Consider the following 16,501-nt stretch of genomic DNA (forward strand, 5'->3'; position numbering starts at 1 on the left):
CTCAGGGAAGTGGGGGCAGGGCTGGGGCAGGAAGAGGCGGGGCTGGGGCGGAGCAGGGGCTGGAGAAGCACACAGCTGTGTAGGGCACCAGGAAATTTGGTGCCCTACACAGCTGCATACTTTGCATATGGGTAGGGATGGCCCTGGACGTGCCGGCTGCTTCCGGGCATGGCGTGGGGCCAGGGCAGGCAGGGAGCCTGCCTGAGCCCTGCTGCATGATCAGACTTTTGGTGGCTGGACATTGTGATAGACTGGCAGAGGTTCTTTGATTGACCAGTCGATCGCCATCTACCGGATGGTGACCACTGCCATAGAGCAAGTAAGTGGGACAACAGGCTGAGCTACCCCAGGAAAGGGCGCCAGACTATTTGGTGAACTAATCCCCAGATGGGCCACTAGGAGGCGCCAGAGTCAGAAGCCAGCAGCCGCCCCATTATACATTCCAAGAAAGGACTTAAATACAATTCCTTGCCAATACAATCAAACAAAACCTACAGGGTCTGATTTCCCACTCCCTTACTCCTTGAGTAGCTATTTACAACAGTGCAAGATAGGAATCAAACGCTACCAAATCATAGTGGTTTATACCCAGTTTGCACAAGTGTAAATGACCACAGAAGATTCAAGAAGTTGGGCCCCATAGCCTGTAAGCAACTCCGACTAAAATTAATTATATGTAATCTATTCCTGCCACGTCTCCATTTTTTAACTGCTTCACCTTCTGAGGGTAATTCAGTGAGGATATCCATTTTACCTTGCAAGGTGCCTTGGTCATCTCACATGCCTAGAATATTTGCATCTGGAAGAACAGCAGAGTTCAGCAATTTGCCAAGATGATCCTTCCATACTTCCAACACTTCTTGTCATTTGTTGTCAGTTCATTTGTTGCCTCTCTGGTCTGACTGTGTTTCCATACAACTTAATCTTTTCGTATATCATTTTCATACGGTTTGACTTTACCTGAATCGTAATGTTTCCCATTAGTTCATGATCACTGCCACACTCAGCATTTCTGTAGACTCCAAAAGCTGGTGGGACACGTGCTCTCAAAGCATTGAAAGAATAGGAGCAAGAAGAGGTAGCAGAAGACTGGCTAATGGCTATAGTTGTACCAAACCTGAAGAAAGGAGCGTCTCCTGATCTGAATAATTATGAAAGTATAAGTTTATCATCAGTACTGGGAAAAATCATGACGGAAGTACTGCAATTTGTCAACAGATTAAGGCCAGTTTTAGAAGAAATAGTAGGCAAGAAACTGTGGCGTCAGACGAGGCTGAAGTTGGCGTAGGGTGATCGAGAGTTAAGCTCTCTAGCTTGTGCTGATGACCTCATACAATTTACAGACACATCTGAATTAACGAAGATACTCTTCGTTACCTCAGATAATTGTTTAGTCCACTTGGGTTTAAAATAAATGCCAAGAAGATGAAGTGTTTGCTTTTTGGAAAAGGGACCATAGATCAAAGGTTGAAATGCAGCAGTTAAGTGGTACAACAAGGAAAATCTTAGCTATACCAAGAAAGCTTGATCAGTGCTGATGGTTACATTGACAAGGAGTTACAAGAAGATACGCTTTAGCTACAAGTGCTGCACACAAGTTGATGAAATTATCGACGGATACAAACGTTAAATTTGGTACCAATGTGAAATCTTATCAAACCAGTGCACTAACAGTATTACTCTATGGTTTGGAACCAACTGAGTTAAATGAAACAGACATCAGAAGGCTAGAGGCAGTAGGAATGAATTCCTTGGAAGATGGCATGTATAAAGTTGAATGATTTTTAAGGCAAAAGAAGAAGTTGGGAAGGTAGGATGTGAAATCAGGGTATGGGACTGGCTGCAACTGAAAAAATTATGATCACGGGGACACAGCAGAAGACAAACAGATGATAGGATCCAAAAAAAGGAAATCTAACCAGTCTGTCAGAACTAGAAACTGACCACAGACTATATGGTGGGGTGTCATCTGCAGGTATATAACCAGGCTGGGCTTAATGGAAGAACAAGCCATGGACAGGAATAAAGGGTGATGCTATACCACTCTCTGTGTCTCTAAAGATCCTTTGGGATGAGAAGGTGGTGATGTAAGTAACATCGATCAGAAGCAAGATAATTCACTGGGCCAGATCCCCAGCCCTGATAAGTCTCCTTTGTGTTGTTCTAATAGAGCTGTCCTACTTGTGCAACAGAGGATACTCCCCCCCCCCACCCATCCTTTTCTCAGTCCACCCCAGTGTTCTTTTTTTGTATCCTTTGGCTGTTTATGGTTCGTTATTTTTATGGGCCTCGAAGAGCATATCAGATTCTAGCAACTAAACAAGGTCTCTACCCCCTGGCATTTGAAGGGCCCACTCCTTCAAACACACTCATGTGAGCAGCCCTTACTTGGGCAAGTTCTCCCAGTGAGTCTTACCCTGGTGAGCATGAATTCATAGGGCCAGGACTCAATCCTGATAAACAGGATACAAATCAAATAACTGGGGTGAATAATGGGTGGAGGCAGAACTAGCGATCAGGTTCATGTGTGAATGTTAAGTGCAAGTAGTGGGTTTTAAGGGGGAATTGCAGGAAAACTTGTCAGCCAAGGCAAGAGACCCAGTCATAGTTCCAAATGCCTGCATCTTCCATTGACCATGTGTGCTCAGCACCTCTGAACCTCAAGCCACTTACTTAGGTGTCTAAATATAAATTTAGTTGCCTAATTTTAGGCACACTAAATTGAAGATTATGACTTGACTTTCTCTGCCTTGTTTTCCTTCTGGGGGGTAGTTGTGAGAGTTCAGGTTTGTAAAATGCTCTGAACTGTATTACATGGGGCTACTGCAAACCCCACTGACCTCAATGGATGCTAGATCAAGCCCTACAAATGTTTGCTATCATAATTTGAGAGGAAGCTATTTTCTTTTACAACCCCTTTTAAAGTTAGTCATCTTCTCTAGCTGTACCTGTTTACCGCATGCAGTCCCCAGCAGCGGTTAGTATTAGTGTTCCCTACCCGAACCAGCAGTCCTTCTGCACAAAGGAAAGCTTAGCAGCAAAACTGACTGCGTAACACCTTGTACAGGTTGTTTGTTTTATTTTTTGGCTTCTCTTTGTTTGCTGTCACATTCACGTCACTGGAAATGATGAACCAAAAGATCTTCGTCACTAGAAGGCAATCTGGGATCCTGATCACGCTAACTAATATTTGTCTGTCATGTTCTCTTAAGAAACCCCCCGCACACATACATACAAAAATAGCCTATTTGTTTTCTGGATCACAACAACAGCTAATGTTATAGCATGACCTTGATGCCACGCCAAGAGACGGCCGTGACATTTATTAACTTGGGTCAGTTATAGCAGGATATAATTTAATTCATATCATTATCTATATCTATATATTCAAGCGAAGGTTTATCACTTTCATAGAGAATTAAATTCCAGGAAATGCCTGCTCCCTTTAGCAGAGAGAAAACCTGCTCCCTTTTTGGTGCTTTTTGCCTGTCATATGCTCAGGGTTTTGGGTTTTTTTCTGACCACAGGGATGCAGTACTGCTTATCTGAGCCTTCATTTCAAGCAGGTCACTATAAACTATTTGCTTCTCTCTCTCCACCTACATTTGAAAGAACAGGTACCTAACTGTAGTTAACAATAATCCTGAAATATGGCTCTTCCAGCCTTTCAACTAGGCAGACTGCTACTCCTTTAAAGAAATGCAAGCCTTCCCACTGTAGATTACATACACAGAGACTTCATCCTTCACTACCTATTTGGAGGCCTCTAATAATAAACCTGCTCTGATTTACGGGAGGACATAAAAAAAAAGATCAATATGGTGTGTAATGGTGTTAATAGCCAATGATCTATGGGCATAGTTCATTAGAAATTTGTTCTCTGTAGCTGCTGACTGCTCTACAGGCTTCTGCTGCTTGGACACGCTGGCTGTCAAATCATGATGCATGAGTTCTACATCATTGACCTTGCAGACGATTTACACAAAGAAATGAAATATATTGGGGCAGATTGGCCTGAATTAATTTACTTTGAAAGATCACTGCTCGCAGGCAACTAGGCATTCAGAAAACGAAACCCAAACTCTAAAACCAAGGCACTTAAAACATGTATGTCATCTGTTAACTAGCAGGTAAGAAGGGGGCTCTGCACCAGAACTGGATGGTGTGTTGTACTGCAAGAGCTGGACTGACACTTGAGATCTGGATCTATATGCCTGGCTTTCCAGTATCCTTATTATATGAACTTGATTTTTTCTCTCTCTCTCTCCTGCCTCAGTTCTAATACCTTTACCTCCACCTTCTGTCTTGTCTACAGAGGCCCCAATCCTGCCCACAGTTGTGTGCATGTGCACCCCTGTGACTAAGTGCAGTCAGTTACATGACTGAGACCATAGATTTGGGGCAATCTCACATTAAAAAACCAACCAACCAACCAATCTTGTTGAACTCTGAGACAGGAACTGAACATACAGATAGCAATAAACAACTATGTACAATTCCGAGCACAATGGGGCCCTATCTTGATTGAAACCTCTAGGTGCTATCATAGATTATCATAATGTGTAGTATCTTCTTAGCTAGGAAGTTAGATCACAATATTACAAAGCTTTTGGGTTGAAGCAGCTCTACCGAGGAAGCGGAGATGGAATCCTCCTTCCAGGATAGCACAACTGGCAGAGGGTATTGTGAGCTGGGTTTTGTCTTGCTCTTAAGTATCCCTCACTGGCACCTCTAGGAGCAGGATATTAGTTCAGATGGACCCTGTTGTCTCATCCACCATGAGTAACTCTATGCTAATGGTCTTATTTACCTGGGGCTGAGGAAGCTGTTAAATTAGATGTCCATAAAATACCATCCTGTCAGGCTTTCCTCGACTCAGACCTGAGCAATAGCTAAAAATATCCCATGTTTCTCTCCGCTCAGCACGTCAGCCAGGTCGAGAGGCAAAACATAGTGGAAAAGCTGCCAATGTTTTTGGACTAATTCCAACTGTTAAAACACTGCAAGAAACTGCTCTATCATTACCTACATAAACTCTCTGAAAAAAGCAGTGATAAAATAGATACAAATCACATTACTGTATGTGGCACTTAATTGCAGTAAATTTCAGTTGGTGAACACTAGTACTAGTAAGTAATGGTGTTACTATGCATAAAATCAGTCAACAATCTATGAATCTATAATGGGTTCTATCTTGTCCAATGCACCAAGTCTCCAACGCCACCCTTTCAGCCTGTGTTGATTAGCTCTGCTGTACAAGAAAATTCATCTCTTATAGGATAGGATGAGTGGAAGTGGAAAAAGAGAGCCAAGTTTCAAGAGGGAAGCAGACTGGTTAGGAACCAGATTCTGAAGAATTCAAGGGTGGGGATGGCTGTTCTGAGAAATAAATAGCAGAGCATGTAAAATGACCTATTTTATAAAGCTCTGTTTCTGACAGCTCTGCTTGCTTGCTGTGCCACTCAGCGCTAATTAAACAATTAGCCCTGTCAAAAATTGTGGCGACATGAGGTGGTTAAAAGAAGATAGAGCAGGGGCCATGGGTTTCTGCAGATAAGTGTATGCTCAGCGTGGATGCTGGCAAACCTTTTACCAAACATGCTGAACAGACCAGTGCTTGGGGATGTGAAGAGAATGAGAAAAAATAATACCAGGAAGGAGACAGTGAAATAAAACAGAATAAAATGAAGCCAGGGCAGGATTCCAGTCACCTTAATTTTTTAAGATCAGTGAAGGGAAACCCTGTTTGGTTTGTGTCTGACACTCGAGAATCTTGGCCTGAACCAAAGGGAAAAAGTAAAACTGGAAAAATCTGTTTCCCTCTGAAAGTAGTGTGCTATATAGCATGACCGCAAGAAAGGAGGGTTGGGATCTCTCACTAAGAGGGAACTGCTGAGCTGTCACTTTTGACTGAAAGAAGATTTGAAACCTGGTCTCTGGGATAGAAGGCTAGTCCATTAACCAACCTGCACCACCTCCTCTTTAGACTCCCACCTCAACTCCAGTCTAAAATTATCCTCCACTTCTACGAGAGCAGCCGTATCGTCCTCTCTCCTCCTCACCCCCTTTTTTAGCTTCTATCTTCCACCTTCAAGACAGTGCTGCCACTTCCAGTTTTCCTCTTACATTCTTCCTCATGCCGCCCTCAATCCTCTCTCCTTAGTGCTCCCTAGTTCTCCTCCTATCAAAAAACTACTATTTTCTGAATATACATTCTTAAGACAAGATGGTTGAGTGTATTATAATCTTGGTATCCACATGCCTTTATCCAATAGGTAGCCCTCTGAATGCAGCCACCTCTACTTACAGCAGCACTGCCAAAAAGAATTTATGAAAATAAAACCACCACCCATGTGTGTTCTTTGCCAGCTTTTCCAACCAGCAACTTGGTAGGTTGCAAACTACTATGTGCTCCTTAGAGCTTCAACTAAGGCTATATCTACACTAGCGTGGTAAGTCGACCTACACTACGCAATTCCAGCTACGTGAATAACGTAGCTGGAGTCAACATACCTTAGGTCAAGTTACTGCACAGTCTACACCGTGGGAGAAAAGTCTCCCGTCAACTTACCTTACTCTTCTCGTTGGGGGTAGAGTAAAGGGGTCAACTGGAGAGCGATCTGCAGTCGATTTGGCAGGTCTTTACGAGACCCGCTAAGTTGACCACCGGTGGATTGATCCCAGAGCGTCCATCCCTGCCGTAGTGTAGACCTGCCCTGAGTCCTTCAACACGGAAGCAAGGAAAGAGCTAGAGCAGAACCTCAGGGTTATGAACACCTCGGGAATGGAGATTGTCCGTAACTCTGAAATGTTTATAACGCTGAACAAAACGTTATGGTTATTCTTTCAAAAGTTTACCACTGAACATTGACTTAATACAGCTTTAAAACTTCACTAAGCAGAAGGAAAATGCTTTTAACCATCTTTAATTTAAATGAAACGAGCAGAAAAACAGTTTCATTATTTTGTCAACTCTTCCCCTTAATTTTTACCACAGTACTGTACTGTATTTGCTTTTTTTTTTTTTTTTTTGGGGGGGGGGGGGTCTCTGCTGTTGCCTGGCTGCATACTTCTGGTTCCAAATGAGTTGTATGGTTGACCGGTCGGTTCATAACTCTGGTGTTCGTAACTCTGAAGTTCTACTGTATCTCTGTAAATTCTCCACTACACTAATTTACCAAAAGCAAGGGCTAACAAATGCTGTCTCTTACGTGAGCATGCAGTGTTGTATTTCATCCTTTGAAGGAGTTGCCATGTACACTGGCCAAATCGGACAATCTCTACACAAAAGAATAAATGGGCACCTGACATCAAGAATTATAACGTTCAAAAACTAGTAAGAGAACACTTCAAATCTCCCTGGTCACTCAACAACAGACTTAAAAGTGGCCATTCTTCAACAAAAAAACATCAAAAACAGACTCCAATGAGAAACTGCAGAACTGGAATTCATTTGAAAACTGGACACCATCAAATTAGGCCTGAATAAAGACTGGGAGTGGATGGGTCACTCCAAAAACTAAATCAATTTGTTATGCTCTAAGGTGCCACAAATACTCTGCGTTGTTTTTACAAAAACTAATTTCCCCTTGCTAAATACTCACACCTTCTTGTCGACTGTTTGAAATGGGCCACCTTGTTTACATTGGCCTCATTAACACTACAAAAGTGATTTCCACTCCTTCTTGTCAACTGTTGAGAACAGCCTACTTCCAACTTAATTGAATTGGCTCGTTAGCACTGACCCCCCCCCCCCCACTTGGTAAGTCTACTCCCATCTTTTCATATGCTGTGTATTTATACCTCCCTACTGTATGTTCCACTCCATGAATCTGATGAAGTGGGTTTTAGCCTATAAAAGCTTATGCCCAAACAAATGTTAGTCTCTAAAGTACCACAAGGACTCCTCGTTGTTTCTGAAGGGTTGAACTCTCATGATCTTGTCATCAGAATGACATGAAATCTTTCAGCACCCTTAAGAAGCTTCTTTACGTTGTGGTAAGAGAGATCACCTTGGGAAAGCAAAAGCAAAATCAAATAAATGGAACTAAACATCCCATGATGCTACTATTAGTGTATAGTAAAGTGAATAGAGAAAGCAACTACTGGAGCTACTACTATCTACAGTCCAGACAGACATCATGTTGGAAAAAATGTGACCTGCAGCTGGATCCTTCTTAAAACAGTAGAATCTTTGTCTTTTTGAATGTGAACTACACCTTGTACTTGGAAAACTTGGTAACAGCAACATATCAGATTTCTTTTTTACACCATTTACTTTTTATATCATATTAGTCCGGGGTGGAAAAGACTTATGAAAGCACAAAGTTGGTCTCTCCAAGAGGACAGGCTATAGTACCCGGGCAGGGGGACTATAACTGGTGAAATAATTGATTGTGAGCAATATTTGTTGTGCATTTTGGCATTTCCCTCTCCTCCACCTCAATTAAATAGTTGTACCCAAGTAAATGTGTCCATTCTTCAGCAGCGGACAGATGAGAGTGTGAAGCAGTACTAAACTGCCTCTTAGCCACAAAGCTCACTCTCTCTCTCAAACTAATAGATTGAATGGGGTCGTGAGTGTTGTCGATTACACTTTTTCCATGTTTACACAGCAGGGTACCGACATCTCTGCTCTTTCATATTTGCCACAAATGTGCAAACTCAAACATTTGGCCACTGACTCTAAACAAGAAGTGAGTTGCTCCCCTTTAATAAGTAACTGAATCGCTACGATTCAAATATCAATCAGTGCATGTCTTTGTTGCTATAGAACAGTTTCCGAGTTCAAAGTCCACGTGTACAACACAATGGAAAACACACACATACACCTCGTTTTAATTTGTTAGAAATGAATGTAAAACATTTATTCAGAGACACTATCTAAAGCATTCTCTTTGTGGGGGGAGGGGGAAATCAATTTTCTTTGACTCAGAAAGTACCAGGAATGATTGTATTCCAGTTAAACATCTTTTACTGCCATTGTTTTGCACCTCATCCTGTCATAAAGTCTCTTGTAAGACGGTGGGGTGTAATCCAGGAAGCAACTGAGGAGCCTCGGCGCTGCTGTCCTGGGGCGTGGCACCACTGCGATCCACAAACTCCCACTCAGCTGCTGCCTCATCCTGCAGGTGCCTAAACTCACTCGGTGCCTAACTTTCTGCTGTAAAAGTTCCCTATGTGCCTAGGTTTTATACCCTGGGATATGCGCACTGCTGCTCACTATAGGCATCAGGACTCCTACCTCCTGCCTAAGCCTCAGGGCAATTCATGAATTGAGGGAAGATGTGCATGCCATGCTCTAAGTCATGGGTAGCCTCTGAGCATGCCTATAGGAACATATCCCATTCAAAAATCCAGCTGGAAGAGGAGATAGTAATGGTGCCCACCTTATAGCTTTTAGCTCAGTGGTTACAGCATTTGCCTGGGATATGGAAGACCAAAGTTCAATTCTCTCTGCCAGAGTGGGAAATAGGATTTGAACTCTCAGGACAGTGCTCAAACTAATAGGCTATATTGATGTGTGGCTCCCTTTGTCTCCTGCTGAAGCTGTTCCACTGTGGATCAATAATTAGAGAGATTGGAATTGGGGACTGGATCAAGCGTCTCCCACCTCCCACGTAGAGACCCTAACCACTGGGCTACAGAGCTACTGCCATTCTCTCTCCCTCTTTCAATGATTATTTATGTATTTATCCACAGTGGAACACTCACTGGGCCAGAGAGAGCACCTGGTCATAAAACAAAGAAATAAAATGAAACCAAGAACACAGTGCAATGCGTTAAAAGACTGTTTTCAATGTTTTGCAAGTCACCAGTAAAAATTCACTCTAGGTTCCTATCTATTTTATGCTATCTAGTTTCACTCTCCATATATATCTGTAATTCTGAAAGTAGCAGGTTGCTTTTGCCTTTTGCACCAGAGAGGAAACCAACAAGTAGCATTTGGCCCTTAATATTAACGATCTGTTGCATGCCTCAGCTTCAATTTTTATGTGTGGTGTTTTGTTGGTTAAATAGTAAAATAAAAAACATAAGAATAGCAAGGTTTTTACGCCTCAAATTTGACCTACTTTACCATTCCCAGAATGTACTAATATAATCCACCTGCTTCTACGCCATCCCCAGAGGGAAGACTTGCAGGAGTAAGTTCATGTCTGGGCCTTTAATGTTTGCAAATGAAGCAATCTTTTGTAGTTTGAAAGAGAAAGAGAAGATGGTTAGCCCAGTCATGTTTTTTTACTCTTATAACTTAAAAATAGTAACTGATAGTCTTTAAATTGTTCTGTAATGTCCCTCATGCTTGAAGGCATCTGCCCTCAGATTGTTAATAAAGTCCAAAGCATTTCAGTCCTGTTACACTGCTAAATGTCACTGGTTGCTCAAAAAGCCAGTGTCAAAAATACCCACTTCCCTCTGCCAGAAAGTTGAACCCCATCACATCAGACTCAGTGTTGTTCACATTGATCCACATACATGTGACCTCCAAGCGTGCAACTCATAATACATAAGAATGAGGCCACACATCCTGAATAAAGCTCCAATGGGTACAAAACAGGAGCCCAACCACTTAGCAACACAGGTCATTGTGAATGCATCATCTGGGCTCCATCCTTGGCCCTGGCTTCCCATTGAACGGAGTCCTCTTAAAAGTCTCTGCCCTGGTATGGAAACCACACATGGGATTGCACTTAAATGCCCGAGAGAACATTTCTCTGACCATGATCATGGCAGACATGATCCACTGGAACGATGAAAGTGTCAGCCAGTGATGCTGGAACAATTTTTATAGTGGGGGTGCTGAAGGTGGAAACCATCTATTTGGGTTATTAGTACTTCAAGCCAGCGACAGCACCCCCTGCACCTCTAGTTCCAGCACGTATGCCTTCAGACAATACGGGGAGGCTCAAGAGTGAAAGAGAAAGAATTTTGCCAGTAGCTGGATATGGACCATAGAACTCACTCCTGCAAGAGAGAAGACTAACGGAACCAACTAAAAGGAAAAATTCACTGCCCCCTCACCAGCTTTGCTTCCTTGCAGAAAGAAGCTCTTCATGGGCACAGGCATGCACACAAAACTAAACGTCAATCAAGCCATTGCTCTTACAGGATATAAAAAGGAGGTTATTTCCTTTAAAAAATTCACATATTTAATAAATTGTCAAAGAAACATTGCTGTAGTACTAACTTTATAATTCCACCAAGAATAGATTTGACATATATCATTTCCTATTTTTAAATACTTGGGAGGCATGCAGTCACTGTGGTGATGAGGGACTGATAGATAGATATAGTGAATATCTGTGCTCACACACTTGCTGTTTAAGAGGTAACCCAAAGCAGGTGCCGCAGTGATCTCAGACATCACTACATACACATTGGACTTGTAAATTTATGAGAGAGAACAAAGCAAATTCCTTTTTCTAAAGGCCAGCAAAATAAGCAGTATCCTTTTAACAGAGCTGCATGTCCTTATGTTTGAATTAGTTCATTATAAATGTAGAAAGTTATAGATACTCACACATAATTTAGTTACCATGCCCATGCTCTACCTTTCTTTAATTAAAAAAACAACAAAAAATAAAATAAAATAAAAATAAAAAAAATCTACTCCTTGGTGTGATCTTTATTTGAGAAGCAAGAAAATGTAGACCTTTATTAATTTCTAGTTAGCTTTAAAGAGCATGAAACAGTGGACTTTTATCTATTTCTTCTATGGACTGCTTTATGCACCACCATTAAAAGAACCTGCCATCCTAAAGTAACGTACCTGGTAGGGACAAGCATTTATTATAATGAATTGCCCAATTAATGACAATCTGAAAGGCTAAACTCTTTACATAATAATACAACACTTCAGCGAGAGGTAAATTGTTCATTCTTAGCTTGGCCAACAATATGGACTACCATTCACACTGGTTCAAGAGGCAAAGCTTTGAAATGTCAGACAGAGCAGCATAAAAAGAGATACAAGAGCAAAATGTATAATACTGCACTGGCAGGGGATATGACTAAATTGCTTGTTAAGTCTTTTCCCTCTCTGACTTCTATGATCCCACGATCCACAACAACACATGACAGGACAAGGAAGGCTTGCATCTTCCACATGGAAAGGACAAGAATCTCAACCATTCAACAAAAGTGTCTGAAGAAGGAAAAGGAGAAAAAAGAAAAAGTAGTGGTAGCAGATCAAAGTTCTTAACCTCTTCTGCTCACATCTAGTTCTTTACCCCCAAAAACTAGAAAGCGTGGAGAAGCACCATTCATGTTTCACTGAACTAGCAACAAAACACAATGCTGCTCATAATCCATCTTTCCTCAGGTTCACAGAACCACTGTAGAGACAGTCCGCCCCTACAGCTCACTTCATTGGAAGTGTGAAGAACTTCATGTGAAGAACTGTGATTCCCCCATTGTAATACATCAGTCTCTGATTTTGAGGTCAACTGGAGTTTTCCCATTGACTTCAGTGGGAGCAGGAACAGGATTTTGGAAGATTTATGAACCCTGAGGTATGGAATGGCAGTAATGCTCAAAGCCAGGGATCTCAACGTTTTTTACAGCGTGGCCCACATCTCAGAGTGATTGTCGTTTGCACACCCCCACTCCTATTCCTGCACGGACAAATGTCATCTCCCTCAGGCAACCGCTTTACTACAGCGTGGCAACTACAGCACTGGTTTACAGGAAAAAGTAACATTTGGAAAGTATTTAATGGAATGTTAATTTCTTTTAATTCACTTTAGCAACTGGAAACAAAGAGAACTAACATCATGTGACCAGTCAGCTCTCAGCAGACTTCCACTGAATGCACAGGTTGGAAAACTCTGGTTTAGGAAATACAAGGGGAAGGATAGGGTAACATGTATTTTCATTCCTCGAAAAAGTACATTCCAAGGACAGAGATTGGGAAGGGGATACAAAGTATTGCTCACAGGCTTTTCTCTAGTCTCTTTTAGGATGCCTGCTGTGAAGCCTCATTCTGTCATCCACCTCACTCTTATTCCACCCAACCCTTCCTTTAAAAACAAAAATCTGTGCAAAAAAAATCAAAGGTTTTGAAACAAATGACACCGCAAAAAGATATGGAGTGTTTTGTTTTTCGTCACTTGTGTCTGGGCAAGTAGTTGTACTGTGCAACAGTGCTGTTGCTAGGGCAATTACTCTCCCCTGTTGAATAGCAAAGCAACATTGCAGCAAAACTCATTTTTGCCACTCAAACCCATCTTTTACAGATGGAAATACAGCACCTTGTTTCCCTCCTCTCTTCCTTTAACATCCGACTATTCTGTTTATTTCATTTTGAAAACCAAAAACCATACCAGCTTCCCAGAGACAAACCACAGAAATAAAAGCAAACAAAATAATTCTGAAACCAACAAACAACTGAGCAATTATCTTTTCAAGACTCATCTGGGTCTCTCTGCCCAGATCTACAATGGAGAGGTGACCATTACACTCATGAGAAGAAGCTAAAAAAACAACATGCAGCACTTGTGACTGGAAAAAAATAAATGGGTTGGACCCACTGCTGCACTCCTTACTCAGGCAAAACTCCCACTGAAGCCATTGAGAAGACAATTCTGCTTTCTTACACGGTCTGCGTAATTAAAAGGCAGAATTAGGCCCTCTTTGACTTCAGTGGAGGGTTTGCCTAATTATTTTGTTATTATTTTTATGGCAGTATTGCCTAGCAGCCCTATACTAGACAGTGTACAGACATATAGTAAGACACACTCCCTGTAAAGACTTCAGGATTTGACCCTGAGCTGGTATCTGGTAAAATGCCTGCAATGTATTTTCAGAGTCAAATATTCAACAGCAATTCCCTCCACCTGCTATAAATGGGGTGTAAATACGTTATGAATCTGGGCCTGCATCCCAACCGTTCTGTTTATCTTCCTGCTGTAGTAAACATTTCTTCCAGCCCCAGCCACGACCCAGACTCCTTGGAGGGGGGGATAATCCCAAAGGCACACCAGCTTTTAGCAAACAACGTCCAAGTGTTTTGGATGGGAACGGGTTCTTCCCCAGTGCTGCACTAGGACAGAGAAGAGGACCCAGACTGCGGTCCCCCATCCAACTGCAAGGGTCACCCTCCTCCTGTCCACGCTTCAGCCTCTTAAGAATTCACAGCGACAACCTTGGGCTGCAGACATGCAGGGCACAGACGCATCCCCCACGCCGGCCCCGCCACGCTCCCTTTACCCAGACCGGTTTTGCTGCTTATTCCTCGCGCATGCAGCAAAGCATTTGGGTGGGTGGGCGGGCGGGGGCGTTTTGTATTCACCCCATTTGCCAGCCCCGATTTCCACTGTCAGGCAAGGCATCCCCTGCTGTGCCTCGCTGGTATTATGCCCGTCCCCAGCCCTCTGCAAATGGCAATGCCTTGGGGTTGCTTTGCCCTGATCAAACTTGCAGGCAGAGTTCGCCTCCAGGTGCAAGGCGGTTTCTTTCCCTCCGTGGCAAAGCAAGCCAGGTTGCACTGAAGCGACGGGGGGAGCAGGACCGGCCCCGATGACCGCGTGACACCCACACCACCCCAAGCACCGGCCACGTACAATCAACATACACCCGCAAGCCACCGGCCCTGGGCTCCCTCCCTTACCTTCAACGCCGCCGGGCAGCCGCCGCCGCCGCTGCAGCTCAGCCGAAGGCACGGATGACCTTGCAGAGAAATCCATCCTCTGTGCAGCAAAGGAAGCGCTTCCTCCCTGGGGGGCGGCCGCAGAGATCCCGCGGGCGAGCCCCCGCTGCGCTCCCGCAAGGCAAACCGATCCAGGGAGCGGCGAGCCCGCCCAGGCAACACGCGCGGGGAAGCGCGAGCCCCGCCAGTGACCGCGCAGCCCGCGGGCGGGGCGGGGCGGGGGCTGCAGGGGCGGGGCGGGGCGGGGCGGGGCGGGAGCTCCGCGGCCGGCCGCGCAGATGGGCGCCGCTGGCGCTGCCGGGCGGCCAGGGACTGGGCAGCGGCGCGCGCGACGGAGCCGCCCGGGTGGGATCCGCCGCTGCCAGCCCGCGCCCTGGCCGCCATTGCCCGGGCGGGGATGGTCAGGCTCGCCCCCCCAGGAGAGAGCTGGCCCTTTACATTCAAGGGGGGGGAGCTCTTCCCCCTGCTGCACGTGCACCCCCCCCCCGCCCGCCCGCCCCTGTCTGGGGAAGCAAACTGAGTCCCCTGCGCCCCCCACCTCTGCCATCTGCCCCGTGGGGGGGGGGGACCGAGCCCCTCTGCTCCCCACCTCTGCCATCTGGCCCCAGGGAAGCAGGGGACTGAGCCCCTCTGCCATCTGTCTCCGGGGGAGGGGCAAGCTCCTCTGCCCCCCACCTCTGCCATCTGCCCGCAGGGGAGTGGGGACCGAGCCCCTCTGCCCACTAGCTGGGATGGTGGGTGAGCCCTTTTGCTCTGTCTTGCTACCTCCTATCGCTTCCCCTGTCCTTTGGGCAGGCGGGTAATGCCAGGGATGTGTTTGGAGGTGCTGCCTCCCCAAGGCCGCCTGGTTTCTGCCACTCAGCGAGCTTGCCCCCAGCACGTACCAGCCCCACTTCTGCTCCCCAGAGCTCTCCCTGCTGCCAGCGGACACTGTTGCTTCTCCCAGCCATGGGAAAGGAGGCTGCAAAGCGCCCCAGTGGTGGTGGGGAAGGGATTAGTGACTTTCCCCTCACTGGCAAGAAATGTCAGAGATAGAGCTGCATACAGCAGCAGATAGGCTGGGGTTGCTGAGGGTGCTCATGCAGGGTTGCTTTGCATCATTTATTAGGCCTGAGCAGTATCTTTTCTCTCTAGCTCCTAAAGTGAAGCTCTTTCTCTGTATTCTAGACACAGGTGGACATAGCAGGCCATCATTTTTATATGGGAAGAGGGAGACCCGTGCATATTAAATCCATTAAATCCATAAGCATTTACTAGGGCTACTTGTGCAAATTAAGAAAGTTTGTTTGCAAACAGCTGTTTATTTAGGTATCTAACTAGAAACTTGCTTGCACAGCTATACAATTTACTTCTAGAATTGTGGCAAATGTGTATGTGAAGAAAGGTAAAACTTTTGCTGTGACTTTTTCCATACACAAATCTGGTCTCTGCTTTGAAAATTCTGCCCAACTTGCCCGTCGTGAACCAGAAAAAACAGGTATGCTCTCTGCAGTAGTGGCAAGCATATCTGTAGATTTTCTGCATTCAAAAGTTGCTCTAAAAATTGTAGATAGAATTTCATACTACTAGGAAGAAGGAAATACTATCTATATCTATTTACTGCAAACTGGAGACAATGATTCTACGCTGCCAGGGAACAAAATAAATGATGGGTTCTCAACAAAGGGGTTCTTAACCATCCTCCCTTTCTTTATGGCTAAATGAGGGTAGGGTCCCAAATGCTTTATGGTTAAAAGCAGGAAGGATTCTGTTATAAGATGGGGTTACAGTATGGAAAAGTTTAAACAACACTGGAGTAGGTGATCTGGCCAGTCTTTTCTATCTCTGATGTGAACAATAAATCACATTTCCCTG

General features: G+C 44.4%; 1 protein-coding gene across 1 annotated transcript in view; it reads right to left on the reverse strand.

The window, feature by feature from the left end:
* GPRIN3 (GPRIN family member 3) overlaps window positions 1-14,693 on the reverse strand; it is a 56,233-nt gene extending 41,540 nt beyond the window's left edge. The window contains exon 1 of the mRNA XM_073340685.2: window positions 14,609-14,693. The gene's annotated coding sequence lies outside the window, so the exon portion shown is untranslated. The remainder of the gene's footprint in view (window positions 1-14,608) is intronic.
* Window positions 14,694-16,501: the final 1,808 nt, after the last annotated feature.

Source organism: Lepidochelys kempii, chromosome 4 (genome assembly GCF_965140285.1).
Source record: "Lepidochelys kempii isolate rLepKem1 chromosome 4, rLepKem1.hap1, whole genome shotgun sequence".
NCBI classification, from domain to species: domain Eukaryota; kingdom Metazoa; phylum Chordata; order Testudines; family Cheloniidae; genus Lepidochelys; species Lepidochelys kempii.